This window comes from Acinonyx jubatus, chromosome A1 (assembly GCF_027475565.1).
Source record: "Acinonyx jubatus isolate Ajub_Pintada_27869175 chromosome A1, VMU_Ajub_asm_v1.0, whole genome shotgun sequence".
Lineage (NCBI taxonomy): Eukaryota > Metazoa > Chordata > Mammalia > Carnivora > Felidae > Acinonyx > Acinonyx jubatus.
The window spans coordinates 133,007,108-133,023,864 of NC_069380.1; the positions used below are offsets into that span (position 1 = coordinate 133,007,108).

Below are 16,757 nucleotides of genomic sequence, written 5' to 3' on the forward strand. Positions count from 1 at the left end.
CCACATCAGGCTCACTGCTGTCAGAGAAGAGCCCACTTCAGATCTTCTGTCTCTCTCTCTCTGCCCCCTTCCCCCTCTTGTGCTGTCTCTCTCTCTCAAAAATAAATAAACATGAAGAAAAAGTATGTTTCGTTTCCATATATAGATTTTCAGATTTTTCAGATATTTTTGTTGTGAATTTCTGATTTACTTATGTTGAAGTAAGAGCACATAGGATTTTAATCCTTGACAATTTATTGAGTGTCATTTATTAATAAGAATTTGTTAATCTATGGATGCTCTATGAGCACCTCAAAGAAATACATGTTCATGAAAAGAATAAATGCTTGTGAAAGGAACATATATTATGAACTTGTTTAATGCAGTGTTCTATAAATATCAGATCAATATATTTCATAGTGCAGTTAAAATACTATTATCTTATGGATTTTTTTTCATTTGTTCTATCAAATACTGAGAAAGAAATGTTTAAAGCTTCCGATGAAAGTTAATGGATGTGTCTATTTGTCCCTTCAGTTCTGTCACTATTTGTTTCATATTTTCAAGCTTTGTTTTTAGGTGCATGCACATTTAGGATTGCTATGTCTTCCTGGTGTCTATGTTTGTTTCTAAAGCTAATTCTTATCTTAAAGTCTGTATTGTCTGACATTGATGTTAGCCACTCCAAGTTCCTTTTGAGTAGCGTTAAATGGTATATCTTTTCAAATCTTTTACCTGTAATCCGTGTCTTTGTAATTTAAGTACATCTGTTGTAAACATTGTATAAGTTAAGTTTACTGTATTTATCCCATCTGCAATTTTATCCCTTCTAATCAAAAAATTTCATCCATTCACATTTAGTGTGATTATTGATATGGTTGTGTTTAAGTGTACTATTTTGTTATTTATTATTTACTTGACCAGTCTGTTTTTGGTTATTCATCCTCCCCTCCTTTCTTCTTTGAATTATCATTTATTTATTATTACTCCACTTCATCTTTTTTATTGTGTTTTTAGTTACATAATTTTGTTTGAATGTATGTGATTACTTGCTTTAGGAATTACAACATGCATCTTTAACTATCATAGTCTAATTTAAAGTAGTAGCATGATATTTTACATGTAAAATCAAAATTTACAACACTATATTTTGTTTATTTCCTCTTGAATTTGTCTTATTGCTGTCATATATTTTGATTATGATAATTTATAAGCCCATAAATGCATTGTTATTGTTTTTGCATTAAATAGTCAATTATTTTTGAAGAATTTTGAAAGTGTAGTGTTGAGTAATATTCCATGGTATAGGTACATAATCTTTTATTAATTCATTCAATTGAAGAACATTCTGAGTTTTTTTTTTTCCATTTTTTGCCTATTATGAATAATGCTGCTTTGAACATTTGTGTGGACTTTTTTATGTGGTCATGTTTTCATTTCTCTTGGGTATGTAGCTAGGGGAAATTTCTGGGTTATAAGGTACTTCTCAATTTTGAGGAATCACCACAGTGTTTTCAGAATAGCAATACCATTTTACATTCCCACTAGCAGTGTGTAGGGCTTCCAATTTCTCCACATCCTCACCAACAGCTGTTCTTACCTATATTTCTGACTCTCACCATCCCAGTGGGTATGGTTTGGTATTTCATTGTGGCTTTGATTTTTATGTCCTTAAAGCTAATTACGTTGAGCATCTTTTCATGACTGCATTAGCCATTTGTTACATATTCTAGATACAAGTCTCTTAACAGATAGGTGATTTGCAAATATTTCTTCCATTCTCTAGGCTGTCTTTCCACTTCCTTGATGGTATTCTTTGGAACACAAAATTCTTTTTTATTTTGATGCAGTCCAATTTATCTCTTTTTCTTTCTTTTTTTATTTGTGCTTTTAGTGTCCTATCTAGGAAGGCTTTAACCCAAAGTCATGAAGATTTATTCCTACATTTTTACTCCTATATTTTATCTAAGGAGAAGTCTAGCTTCATTGTTTTGCATGTGGATACTATTTGCCCCAGCACCTTTTGTTGTAAAGACTATTCTTCCTCCTTGAATTGTCTTGACCTCTGAAGCAGATTTTTTTAATCTTCACATTTACTGATGAAAATTATTGGTCTTGCCTTGTTGACTTGTCTACCCTTTAAAAAATATATGTTGGAGGCACCTGGGTGACCCAGTCAGTTAAGTGACTGACTCTTGGTTTTGGCTCAGGTCATGATCTCACAGTTCATGGGTTTGAGCCCTTTGTTGGGCTCCATGCTAACAGTGCAGAGACTGTTTGGAATTCTCTGTCTCCCTTTCTCTCTCTCTGCCCCTCTCCTACTCACATTCTCCCTCTTTCAAAATAAATAAACTTAAAAAAAAAATCTTTGTAGGCCAAGTGGACCTGAGATATGTTTCCATAGAGAAGCTGAAACTGTCTTCTGCCTTACCAGGTGTCTTCCTATGGATTTAGCCTCAAAGCCTTGGCCTTGCTAAATGGCAGCCATTGTTTTAATTCCATACTATTCTCCCTACTTTCATAGGATAGTGGGACAGTTGTAAGCAAGACACCACTGACTGACATTATTCCAAGAGCAGTTCTCACTTCACTTTTTAAGAAAGCATATTTTGGGTAACGAGACCTTTGTAAGAGTGAGAGGTTGCTATTAGATCATGTGCAAAGTCAAGAACCAAAATGGATGAGACCAACATTATGTTAAAAAATTATGTAAAAAAAAATTTATCCTGACAACTCCCAGGTCTCAAACCTATTCCTAAATATATTTTTCACAGCTAGAGCCCCTCCTAAAGTTAAGATGCTCTGATTTTAAGTCCCTTGTGTTTATTTGTTTTCACAGAAAGGACTCAGTATTACAATGGACTCATATCCTCCCTCTGTTCCTTGCAGAGAGGGACAATTAGGCTGAAAAACTGTGCTTCCATTGCCAAATTACCCCCCTATTTACTGTAGCACCAAGATACCTACCAATTCAATGTCAAAAGTGACCCTCTTTGCACCCTCTTTTTTACCCATCACCTTCATAGTATTTTGCATTATTGACAACTAACTTCATATTCAGTTTGAGAAGGTTGTATAGCAAAGGAAATAAACAGGTAATTCCTACATGAGGCATTGCTTCTTGTCATTCATTAAATGATCTGAATCTTCATTCAAGAAGTGTTGATTCAATGTAAGCTACTGGTTAATAGTGTGGTGTGTGTCCCCTCACTCAAGGACCATCCTCACTCAAGGATAACACTGTGGAGGTTATATCCCCTCGCTCATGGATCATACCAACTCATTGATGAGAGTTGGTGTGATCCCAAACACATTTAATGCATCCCAAACAATTTAAACCTACCATAGAGGAGCATGTAGATAAGGGCCAGAATGAACTATAAGAGAAAGGTTCAATGAGAACTATTTGGTGCAAAGCCTAGACCATGGCTGTGGTTAGTAAATGTTTCCCTTATCAATATTGATAAAATCAAGGAAGATAATAGTGTGTCAAGTGTGAGTCAAAATAAAAGTGGTATTTGAGATCACTCTGTTCTAAACTGGAAGAAGGAATTCTTCTTTAGTTTCCTGGAAGAGCCTTTGAGAGAATTATTTCCATTTGAGCATATTTAACTGGTTTTGTAAAATCACAAAAGAAGGCAGAGCTGTAAAACTCTATGTAGATTCCTAGAGTACCTGAAAGCGACTTTGCATTTCAAAAAGCAGCTGAGAAAGATTAATAAGAACGTCAGTCTTGAAATCACCTGTCCTGGGTTTGAATTCTTATTCTTCCATGGAGCATCTGTGCCATCAGTTTTTTAATAGTAGGGCTTCAGTTATTTTGTCTATAAAATGAAAATAAAAATCCCTATCTCCTAGAGTTGCTGTGAGATTTGGTGTTAACATAAGAGAGAGTGATTGACGTCTGTTAGATACTGACTAAATTACCAATGAATATGGACTTAATAGTTAAATACAAATTAAGTTTTTTCTTAGTTTGCATTCCTCTCCTTCCTTAAATTAATCTACACTTAGATGAAATAAATTAATGGTGTCATTAACTTTTGCTTCACATAATTTATGTTTGAACCTCAAGTCTAAAGCAAGTCAACTGTATTGAAGTCCCCTAGGAAGACAAGAATACCGTTTACTAATCACAAAGAAGAGAATGGGTCCCATTTATAGCAGGGCAGCAAAAGGGCTCATAGAAAAAAATATGTTGTCTAATGACCCTTTTCCAAAAAAGCAGTTTTGGGGGCACTCTGATAAAAATTCAGAAGTCTACAGTACAGTGGACAATTGACACATTTGAACATGTCCCATGTTTGCAGGAATCTCTCATTTTGAGTACTTGTATCCATATGTCCAGAGGCAGGCATACGCCCTTCTACTCATTACTCAGGGCCTTTGAAATTTCTCTTTGGAAGCCAGTAACATGAAAGAGAAGCAGGAGCCATAGAAACCCATTTGGTAACTATACTGGACCCAGTTTTTATACTCTCCCTAGATTCACTCATCCATGTTGTAATATAGCAAACACTCTATTTGGTCTTTGTCCCCAGGTAGGCACATGCTTACTCCAGGGGCTCAGATTCTCTTGGCACAGAACTTCAAAAAACTTTGAGAATTCCTGAGTACTAAGAAGGTCTTTTGTTACTCATAAAGAGCTCTTTTGGATCACATCTGAGTATATGCTAATGAAGTGACTCAAGGCTGTGCCCCTAGATATCTTTAGGATGGGGTCTTCTGCCAGAAAAACTGACATGTTAAGAGGGTGGGGATTTCAGCTCTATTTCTTGACTCCCAGAGAAGGAAGGGTGGCTAGAGACTGACTTCAGTCGTATAGCCAATGATTTAATCAACCATGCCTACATAATGTAAGCATGTAAGCTTTGCCTTAGGCTCTGTTTTCTAGGGAACCCAGGATAAGACAGAAGTAGCAGAACTCTATGTTGGAGGGAGCTGTGGCTGATGGCTTGGTGGTAATATCCCTTGTCTAATGTCAGCAACATAAACTGTAATACCTATGCCAACTTCAGGCAAGATGGGCTCCGTTGGAGTCATCTGAAAGCATGTTTGGTTACTGTCCCTGATTGTGTAACCTAGAAATATGTTTTTATGCCCCTCCTAGAGATGTATTTACAGCTCAAAATCCTGTCTTATATGGAAAAATAAGAAACAACTACAAACATTATTGGAATCAAAAACTTCCTATTTTGGAGGTGATAGGATGTCTTTATATAATGATGGTGACAGTTAGTGGCCTATATGTTTGTTTTAAAAAATGTCTTTGTTTGATAAAGTAAAAGTTGCCCTGATTTTCTAAAACAAAACAAAAAACAAAAACATACTTATGAAATTCAAAACTCATGGCACCACTGGATTTTCCCTTTAGATAACAGGGTCCTCGCTATTCATTCTGTGGCTTTTCTTTGACCCAGATATAAGATGCACTGAGACTGCTCTTTTCCACAGCTATGAAAAGGAGTAATTAATTGGGGGCTTAGGGATTATTGGTGAACTAGGGGAGGTGAGTAGGTTCTTCTTGTTAGATGTTCATTTGGGATACAACAGGGAAATTACTTACTAGATGGAGACTCTGAAAAAAAAATTATAGAAGACATCTCCCTCATATAACAACTTTCTTTTCCTGTATCCTTTTGTCACTCAAACTGCAAAATATTAAATAATCAGGTCACCTGTGTCTGGTTTTAATAGGGCAGTACATTTACTGAGTCCATAGCTTCCAAGTCTCCTCTGCTAAGTGAGAGTATAATTGGGTTTTTTTTGTTTTGTTTTGTTTTTAATAAAACTATTGGAAACCAGAAGAGACAGAATTCTGCAACAGTGGGGTGAAGAGGTAGGCTAATATCCCCACCACCAAAAGCATAACACTGGACAAAATTGTCAAAAAGAAAACCATTTCAGCGCTTGGGAAATTGACCAAAGCAAAGGCAAATGGCAGAAGTGAATAATTTCTTCATGAACAACTGCTAGAACTTCAGGTACACACACTGGGAATCTTCAGTCATCTTGCTTGGGGCTGTATACTTTACTACCCGGCAACATCTCACTTTGTGCTAGAATATTATCAGGGTGCGGCTATCCATGAAAATCAGTAAGCTTGGTTGGCTTACATGATTTGGAGCAGATAAAGAAAATCCATACTTGGTAGTGTTGTCAATATAAGTAATGAACTTGGTAGACAGCAAAAAGGGAAAAGCAGAGCTCTGCTAGCCTGAGGCTCTAGTCTCAGTTGGTGAGAACAGTGGACCGGTCATAAGTTAAACGAGATCCTAGAGAAAATCATAGAAGAGATGTACAAGCACTTGTCATATCCCATCTTCATACATCTATAACTACTAACATGTGCAGGGGGGACCTGAGAAGTCTTGGCAGAAGGTAGAAGCTGGAACAGACCTCACATAAGCCTGAACTTTGATTGCATTTTCCAACCCACCTACAGATCCACCAGAAAAGGGTAGGCACCTTAGGGATGGAACATTTAAGCACAATATCTGCCCTACCACTGGCTCATCAATCAGCAAAAGAGATGCTTTAGAGACTCCTGAGCCACCCTTAATAAGCCAGGTAAAAAAATGAAAATAAGAATTTAAAAAATCTGGGTGGATATATCAGTGGTTGCATACCTTCAGAGAGACAGATTCCACAAAATTAAACCCAGATGAGTAAAAAGAAAATCCCCGTTGGAGAAAATCAGAATCCAGTTTTGCTATAATGTATTATCTAAAATATTCAGCTTTCAACAACAAAATATGGAGACATTCAAAGAAATAAGAAGGTGTGAGCCTCATTCAGGAAAAAAGTCAGTCAAATGTTGGTATTAGCAAAGAGGTCAAACAACTGTTATAAATATATCTAAAGAATTCAAGGAAAATATAATGACAATGTAAAAACAAATAAGGACACCCAGCACTCAGGTCTTATTTTCTAATACTGTTCTCCAATGTAAAGAAACAGAATCCTGGGAGAAATTGCTGAGGCTGGGAAATGTACAGGATGAACCTGGAGTGATTTGTAGTGTGGGAAAGTGAGAAAGTAAGTACTCAAAAAAGAGGAAGGAGAAAGAAGAAAGAGAAGAAAGAAGAAGAAAAGAAAAACACAAAACACGTGAGAGATTCTCAGTCTCATACTCAGCCCACACTCTGCCTTCAAAAATTCTTTGGAAGTTCAGCTATTTTCTTCTGACCCTCATTTATGATTCATCTATCCTTCTTTTTGTGTTCTTCTAGAGATAAAAACAGTCGTGGTTCCCATCTCTGTTAGGAGAGATTGGTCCACTTTTGGATTTTAGTTCATCAGGTCACTTTTCAATTTCAGCTCTCTGGTGGGCTTAAAATAATAACAATTTTTCAATTTTCTGGCATTTTTCTGGGAGCAACATTCTCTTGTGACTTTCCACATCTTCGATATGAACTTTCTGTAAACTTTTGAAAGAGTTCTCAAGCTAAGTGATCTTCTAAAATTCTGTCGTGCAGTTTTTCCTTGCTGGAATCTTCTCCTGCTCACTCTTTTTCTTGGAAATTTCTACTCCTCCTTCAAAACTGTAATCACCTGCCACTTTTCTTATGAAATGTGTAACTCAGGGTTTTTCAACCTCACTATTGACATTTGAAACCAGAAAAAATCTGTGTTGTAGAGTCTGTCCTGTGTATTATACAATGTCTAGCAGCATCTCTGGTCTCCACTCAATAGATGTTAGCTGTGTACCACACTTCCTCTCTGACTGTGACAACTAAAATTTTCTCCAGATATCCCCAGATATAGAGAATAACTGGTATACTTTGATCCTTCCTCTGGGATCAGGATAAGGAACTGCTCTTAAGTGCTTGTGCTCTTATATTATTTTCTGTATACCTGTTATATTGGTACTTTATTTTCCTTTATTTGCCTGTTTTTTCTCTTTCTCTCTGGCGTGCGCCCGTGCACACACATACACAACTTGTGTCAGGTGAAAAGTTATGTGCTGATGAAGGTGAATGTTAAGAGGTGGAGAAAGTCGATGGGTGTGAGGATGTAAATAATTTGGAGGAACTAAAAAGAGCTAAAGATCTTTGAGAAAAGGAAAAGATACAGAGGGAATCGATGCACGTGTATGTGTGTTTGTGCACGCATGTGTACATGCACATATTTGTGTGTTGGCATGGAAAATGATGGGAAGGGGATAGCGATCCATGCTGTAGAGGGGAATGGGTTGGAGCCAGAGAAAGGAGAGTGATTAATGGAAAAAAAGTTGTGAGGAAGATAATGTTTGGCAATTAAAGTGGTAATGTGAGGAAGTTAAAAACATCTATTCAGGTTTCTTACTGAGTTTTGCCCTGTACTATAAAATTGAACATTCTCATTTTACCTCAAAAATCTTTATTACTGTGGAGTTGTGTTTACTTTTTAAGATTGCGCAGGAATCTTCAAGTCCTGCTTTGAAGTAGATAAGATGTTAACACTCCTAGGTGGGAGGGCTATGGTGTCCAGTCACTTGTTCTTAATTATTTTTTTGCACTGTTGTCCTGCTCTATGTGCTGCTTGAAGGCAGGGTGTGTCCCTAATATAGAGTAGAGTTTATGACCCATAGTAGACTCTCAATATCTGTTCTATAGGTACATGGATGGGAATTACCTTCTCACTCAGGAGTGAAAAAAAAAAAAAAAAAACAGTGAGTATTATTCTCCCACCTTATGGGGGAGAAGTTAATAGCCTGGTCACACAACCTGGAGAAAGAACCTTCTGTGTAGTTCTCATACTTAGATGCCTGGTAAGAATTGGTAATCTTTGGATATAAAGTAGGAGTGAGAAGAAGAGAAGGAAGAGGAGGAAGAATAAGATTTATGGAGAATTTTTTAATACTTTTTATTAAATTTAAGACTGAAAGATGCCCCCCAGAAATGTCAATTATCATTTTAACATCAATCATCATTTCTAAGACACATTCAAATTTCACAGATGTTTAAATGTGAAATAAAAATTAATATTAGAATTGGAAATATGGTACATACCCTGTACTCGTAAGAGTGATTTGAATAGTTAACTCATTTCATCTTTACCACTAGCTTCTCAGGAATCTTATTATTGGATGGCAGAATGGCCACTATATTCCAGTCCTTGGATTCACGCCAGGTTATGATGTTCATGGAAAGACAAGTCTTACAGACATGATGATGAATCCTTTGGAAAATCCGGTGGAAAACTATTTCTGAAAAGATATAAATACAGAAACTGATCAAAAGGATTTGAGAAAGAATAAGTGATCCTGAGCCTAAAGACCATGTTGTAGAAATCGAAACAGGAAAGAAAGAATATGTAGATGTTTTATTCAAAATTATCCCGTGATGTTAATATAACCCACAAATTGGGGCAGGAAACAGTTAAAACATTTTAAAGTGCTGAAAGGGCCTTCTGTACCAGGACAGCAGTTTGAATGTGTGCCATACTGTCTGAATACTAAGCGAGACCACTTTCCTTTTGCCACACAGCTGTGGACAGAGAAGGACGTTTCTCTGGGGGGGGGGGGGGGTGAGGGGAAGCCTAGAGAAAGAGTTTGTTGTTCCTGAGAGGACAGACATCTCAGCATGCTAGAAGTTTTCCTTCCCTCCCCACCTCCACCCCTATCCCACAAAAGCTTGGAAACATCATGCCGAGAGGAGAGTCAAGAAACACAAAGAAGATTATGGAGATACAAGAGGGGAACCAATGAAGGAGATGTGGCCATCTGAGTGAGGAAGCTGAGTAGGTGGCCAAAAGTGTGGCTTCTGGTGCATAACAGCTTGCGTGGGAAACCTGACCCCATCAGTTCACCAACTGTATGACTTGGACTAGCTACTCAACCTCTTCAAACCTCAGTTTCCTGATCTGTGAAAAAAGATGATACCTCATTAGGATGGTTTAAGGATTATTAACCTAGTGACTGGTACAAAGTTAAGCGCAAGGTAAACATAAGCTGTAATTATCTTGAGACTTAAAAAAATGAGCACGCCTCTTGATAGGTCGATACAGACATATTAGTATATACAGATTACACTTACATAATTGTATGCATGGCTGAGCTCTGTTCACACAAAGAAAGAAAGAAGGAAGGTAGCTGAGTATGAGAGAAGATATGGCATGTGACTAAGTTTGTTGACATATGACCAAGAAACCAAGGCACTAGACCAAAGTCCCCCAGAGCAAAGTTCTCACCCTCTGTGGCAGGACACAGTGTCATATCATGGATAGGAAGGTGCAAAACTACAACTGGGTCCCCCAGCAATTGGTTGTAAACTGCAGCAAGTGGCTGTTACTGATAAGAACACATTGCAAATCCAGACATTCTCCTTCAGTGGTATTGTTGTCAAAATCACTATTTTGGAGCAGTGGTTTTCAACTTTGGCTGAGTAATAGAATCATTTGAGGAGCTTTTACAAATGTACAGATTTCAGGGTTCTTGGGTGGGTTATTCAGTTAAGCGTCCAACTTTGGCTCAGGTCGTGATCTCGTGGTTTGTGAATTAGACCCCGTGTAGGGCACCATGTTGACAGCTCAGAGCCTGGAGCCTGCTTTGGATTCTGTGTGTGTGTGTGTGTGTGTGTGTGTGTGTGTGTGTGTTGCACGCACATGTGCATTCTCTCTCTCTCTCTCTAAAAAAAATAAAAAATAAAAACATTAAAAAGATGTACAGATTTCTCAACCCTTTTCTAGACCAATTGAATCAGGATCTCTGGGAGGTTCAGGCATCCATATCCTAATGGGGAGCCAGGACTTAGAACCATTGCCTTGGAGGGGTGGTTGTCAAACTGGAGAGTGCATCATAATCACTTGAACAGCCTATTAGAGTATAGGTTGCTGGAATCCACCCCAAGAGTTTCTGATTCATTAGATCTGAGGTGGGGCCTACATGTCAATGCCCTTCAGCCAAAGACCACCAGGAACATACCTGTAGTTAGGTTGGATTTATTATTCATTGCAGTGAGGGAGAACACAGACCTTAGGGAACCCTGAATGTCTCAGTATAAGGGTGTTAGGAAGGCTCTACTATAGGAGGTGAACTTTGAGTGATTTGAGGGAAAGTATAAACAAGTGGGACTTTGCTCTAGACTCAATGTTGTCAGAAAATGAGGGCAATTCTCTGACTGGACATTAGAATAAATTTTATCTTTCAGAAGGGGAGACTTGCAAGAGTATAAGCTATAATTGGGAGAGAAGTAGCAGCCACTCATCTTGGCCAGGAGTGGAAATGTTTAGTCATTTGTGGGCTGCACAATGACGTTGTTGTTGTCTGCGTTTAGATAAAATTATGAAGTGGCCTTGTTTTGTGTCATTTTATCATGGTCTCAGAGTAACCTTGCATGAGGTTGTTGTTCTGTGAGATTGCTGTGTTCAGTAGGAGAATGACATGGCTTACCATGAGGGCCAGCCCAGCTTTCAAATGTTTGCTTCTGCCCCTCTCCTCTTTTTCCTTTCATGCAAGTTTAAGGTGATGCTGATACCACTAGCCCAGAGACCACCAAGCTTTTGAGGACCACTGTCTAAGAGGATGAAGATACCTGAAAGCTATGTTTGGAAGAGATGCCAAAGAAAAAAATGCATGAATACAGCCTTGAAAGGCAGGGTACAGAGCTTCAGGGGGAAAACAAAACCAGGAGTAACATAGCCTAGCAGATAATGTAGCTTGTGTAAACCTTGTCCAGCATAGATAATGGAATACACCACTTGAAAGTTGGATAAAGCTAGCATCATCTGGTTGTGTGCTTCCTCTCCAGCTCTCAACTGCCTTTGACCAACTTCCAGCTCAGAGTTTTTGTGCATACATTTTCCTTTGCCTAGTGATTGGACCACTTTCTACCTCATTTCTACTTTCTTCTGTATCTTCTAAAAGTATCCCTACTTGGGAGAAGCCTTTCCAGATCCCCTATACTAAGTTAGCTTTCCTCTTTGTCACTCTCATATCACCCTTTTCTTATTCTTCATTGTCTCCATCATGATTTATAATCAGGTATTTCCTCTTAGGGTGGTTGAATTAGGTTTTCTGTCTCTCCCGCTACACCGTGAACTCCTTCTGAGTAGAAAGCATGCCTGATTTGCTGGCCATTAACTCTTTCACATCTAGAAGAGTTTTGGAAGGGAAAGACCCACTTTCTTCCCCGGCATGCACGAATCATAGATGAGTCCCTATTTCTCTCTATCTAGCCAGTTCATACTAGATCTTTAAAAATTATTTATTGCTTTGGCTTATCATTGATACTCTTCTCTCCTTTTCATTGCTTATACAGATCCCATAAAACACTTTATATTTTCCTTTGATAGCCTTAATGAAAAATATAAAGCATTCGATGGAATCTATCTGAGCAAAGAAACTTGAGTTTCATATCCCAATTAATTGCTATTTCTTCCCTGTCTTGGTTCAATCTGATCATTGCTCTTCACGTGCCATTTGATAAGAGCTGGTAGGAACTAACTTCAAAATGAAATTTTTCCTTTGGATATTTTATTTGCTTGAGACATTTCTTGGGTTCGTTGTTTTAATTAAGTGTTCTGACACACTTCCCTTAACCCTTCTTCCGGGGCTGGGCTTGCACAGCAGCCTTTTGGCTTTGGATCCGGGACAGGAGAAGGGATTTTGCCAAGAATGAGATCCAGCAGAGCCTCAAAAATTTTACATCTCAAGCCAAACTGGGTTTTGTTCAGATCTGGTTTAGCTGGCTCCTGGATTCTGAATGCAGACCTTTCAAAACGCTCATAAAATTGTAACAGAGGACTCTCTGGACATCTGTCAAATGGCACTCACCAAACATCACTTTAATGAGTTAAGTGTAAATGAAACAGGAACATATGGATATCATTGTCCTAAAAATATGCAGGGGTTTAAAATAAAGGCAAATAAAGAACTTCTTTGGTGACATGTGTTTTGGGGTTTGCTGAACCAAAGACACTGGAAAGTTCTCCAAGACATTTATCAAGTCTAATATGCAGATGGCTTCACCCACTCCCTCATGTGTGGTCAATGACTTTGGGATGCCTACTCTTTGCTTGCACTCTCAAAGCCATTTGCTCTTCTCCCAAGATGGAGCCAAGCTCACTGTCATTAGTATATACAGATGTGAACAAAGTCCCATGCTCCCTGGGCCTCAGGGAACATGTATTCCCTAAGCAGAGTGAGAAGAGGCGCTTTATTCTATCTCCACCCGAACTCTTTCCATCTGCCCTTATCCCATGTTCTCTTCCAGAGCTTTGCCTCTTCCCTGTTCTGAACCAGAGGGGTGATCAGTTGGCATGCTGAGTAGAGATGGGCTCCAATACAGGCCTTACAAGTCTCAAAAGCTTAAGCTGAGTTCATGGTACTGATTCCTATAGGTCACGGCACGATGCAGACCCCAGAGTGTTCTTTGACTTTCGACCCTTAACAGCCAAGTACACGCACTGCTGCCATGAGATCCCCTTATTGTCTGCTTCTGCCTCTTAGTGTCAGTACTTGGAAATGTGGGGCCTGCCTTCCATAACTACGCAATAGCTCAGAGGCTTCTTCAGTGGAGGAGCAGGTACACTGTCATTTCCCTTCTAACTCTGCTCTTCTTTCAGACTTTTAATAAGGTGTGACGTCTATTTGCCTGTGGTATATAAGTAATAGACTTTACTGCAACAATTAAAAATGGTTCTGCTGCCTTTGTCTCTGAAATCTATCCCATCAGAGTCTTTTGGCCATATTCTACAGGATGTGACAATCCCTGGCCTCACAAAGCTTCAGAACAACCTCAGCCACTTCTTTTGAAATGGTGCAGTGGACATTTGGGGATCTTCAGAGGTTCCAAGCACCTGTTTCCTCATGAGTCTTCATTTCCTCACGCTGCCAGCAAGCAACTCTCTGCCAGGCTGTAGAGAAATCAGGAGGTTGTGTGCATAATGTGATCCTTGGAGAAGCTTTTGGGCAGAGGGTCACCTGCTCCACTTTCTTCCAGGTGAAAAACCCAAAACAAGCAGGGAGCCTTCCCTTGCCTAAATAAGGCGACTATGTAGGGGCAGTCAGTACTCCCTGGGAAGTCATGTACAGTTTGTTTTGCTTGCAAGATGGGTCATTCGTCTGATGTGAGAGAAGTGGCTTGCATTCCTAGGTTTTGGTTTGCATTGTTTTTTCCTGCTCTAATATTTTCCCCTTTTGCTCAATTGTTTCTTGTTTCCCAACTCTTTATGAATTATTTTTTTTTAAATCTGGGTTTTTTGAGTCAAAAGAATGAAGGCCTGGGGAAAGGGTGTCAGGGTATTGATTAAGAATTAAAATGTCAGTTCAGATGCACAAGAAGAGGCTACTTACTACTCAAAGTCAAGAATGAATTTTTGGTCCTGGAGTCCTTACCAAAGCTAGTGGAATGGGACTCATGTTCTGTCCTTGTCAGAAAGGTCTATATAAGCAATCAAGAATGTATAAAAAAGCAGAATATGTTTTCCTCACTGTGTTCCCAAGTTTCCTCACTCCAGCTTCAGTATTTGTTGGGCAAATAAAAGAAGATTTGAATGCTTGGGGTTAAAGGGAAGCCTGTTCCTGTCTACCTAATACATTGGAGAAAAGAGTTAAGAACATTTTTCCTTCACATAACATGATCCCAATCAGGTTCCTAGTCAGCAAGGCAGGGTGAGATCTCCTGGTGTGAAGGCCTGCTATACGCACAAATGTGTCCAGAGGCTCCCTCCATTAGCCCCATGTGCTGTCAGGCTTACAGAGATGTCTAAAGATTTTGAGAGGGACATTTGCATAATCTCTATAGCTTTGCTGTTTTCTGTCACGTACTGATATGACCACTGCAGCAACCCCCTTCCCTTCCCCCTCATTCTCCAGTTGTGTACCATGCTCATGGTCAACACCAATTTTGACTCCTGTGGGAAAAAATGACAAAAACAAAAACAAAAACAAATATCCATTTAATCAGGCAAATGGTTAGACATAAGAATGCAAACACAGACAGCCTTCTGCATAGTCATGTTTACCATTTGAGGAAGTCCTAAATTGTTCTTTTCATTCCTATTCAAAGAATGACTAGATAAGATTCACCAGGGAGTAGGTCGGGGAGAGTTCTACCTTGGTTGGCAAAGACAAGGGGAGGGTGACCTCATAAATCTCTTACCTCGCTCATTTTTACAGGTCTTCCTGGGAACATTGACACTGTAAGCCTTTACCCCAGAGGAAGCTGGTGCTGCTTGTGGGGAAGCCCTTTGCACAGCCACGTAGCCCTGTGAAACACTTGATTCCGCCAAACTGCGTGCATGGTGAGTGACAAAGACTCATTTTCTCCATAGACCCAGTTGCCTTCACAATGCTTTCCTTTGCCTTAGCTCTGGTGACATTTTGAGAAATTGCAGAAAGTAGGCGTGGAGCAGAAGTCTTCACCCTTTTCTCGTTGCCACCTCCCCCTTCTTTTCTAGACATGATAAACGAGCCAGGTTTCACCGGCTAAAAATCTATGAAAACATAGTCTCCAGCACCCTGCTACAACTTCGATTATGTTGCTTAAAGTTGTTTGTTCATAACATCAGCGTGACTATGACAAGGACATAAACTCGCCAAATAACTGAAATATTAAAAATATTACTACTTTGCCTTTATGCACCTGCCGGCAAATCTTCTCAAGCCCCTTCCAGAATTTTTTTTTACATAGCTATGTGTAGATGACCATCATTTCTTCTTGTTTTGTCTGCTTAGTCTCTCCAGCAAGTCCTCTCATCTGCCTTATTTCTCTGTAGTAAATGCCTGTGTTTGGTCTGATCAACCAACTCACTCTGACCCTGATTTCTGGAAACCGCTGCTGCTTCTCTAACAGTTTACATTCTGCAACTGGTTCATGACCTCCCTCTGGCCTCACCCCATACTCCACACCTACTCTCAGACACTGTTGCTTGATCATTAGTGGGCACCAGATTCACCCTGAGCCAATCAAAAGCTCTCTTCAGAGAATTTAGATTCCAATCTCTGCCATGCTGGTCTCCTAGACAAAAAAGATAGAACATGGCAAACTGTTGGCTACTGAGGTCTGGGGGGGATGAATAGAACTCCCTACCACCTTGGAAGGAGAGAAAACTAGTCTCTGAGTACAAAACCAAGCAGATAAACAGGGAGAAACATAAATGAGATGGAAGTTGGAAAGAAGATACCTACAGGATTCCCAAGGCTCTGGCCTCTGGTTCTAGTCCCTTTTGAAGACTGGCTATATACCTACCCCAGGGTCCAATGAATTAATCTTGTATTAGAATAATAATTTTTCCTTTTACAATTAACTTTACTAGTGTTAGTTTCAGTTATCTATAACCCAAAGAGTTCTAACTAATCCATTTTCCAAATATTCTATTGAAGGCTTAGTCAAGCTGCTGATGCAGCCTGACATTGCTCTGCCTACAATAACCACCTGCTCTTCTCTGACGTGATAGTGTTCCTTATCCTTTATGATGCAATTATCACCTGATGAATCTGGTGTAGCTCCTTAAGTGTGCTCAAGGTGACTGATCCCTGAGACCTGACACAGTAGGATTTTGCCAAAGGAACACAATAAAATGTTGATTGGGTTGTATTATTCACTGGTTAACTCTTGCTTAATTTTTCTTTTCTTTTTTTTGACAAAGTAAATATTTTCCTTTTTTCTTTTTCTATATTAAATATAATTTACTGTCAAATTGGTTTCCATAGAATACCCAGTGCTCATCCCAATAGGTGCCCTTCTCAATGCCCATCACCCACTTTCCTCTACCTCCCACCTCCATCAACCCTCAGTTTGTTCTCAGTATTTAAGAGTCTCTTATGGTTTGCCTCCTTCCCTCTCTGTAAC

At 39.1% G+C, this 16,757-nt stretch overlaps 1 protein-coding gene and 1 long non-coding RNA gene across 2 annotated transcripts in view; one reads left to right on the plus strand and one right to left on the minus strand.

The window, feature by feature from the left end:
- Nucleotides 1–2,592: 2,592 nt before the first annotated feature.
- Nucleotides 2,593–16,757, plus strand: part of PIK3R1 (phosphoinositide-3-kinase regulatory subunit 1) — a 365,335-nt gene continuing 351,170 nt past the window's right edge. The window contains exon 1 of the mRNA XM_053223535.1: nucleotides 2,593–2,606. The gene's annotated coding sequence lies outside the window, so the exon portion shown is untranslated. The remainder of the gene's footprint in view (nucleotides 2,607–16,757) is intronic.
- On the minus strand, nucleotides 5,740–9,167 carry LOC128315856 (uncharacterized). The gene is made up of 2 exons (XR_008298961.1): nucleotides 9,021–9,167; nucleotides 5,740–6,254 (listed from the first exon to the last, which is right to left on the minus strand). It is a non-coding gene; the product is annotated as an uncharacterized LOC128315856 (long non-coding RNA).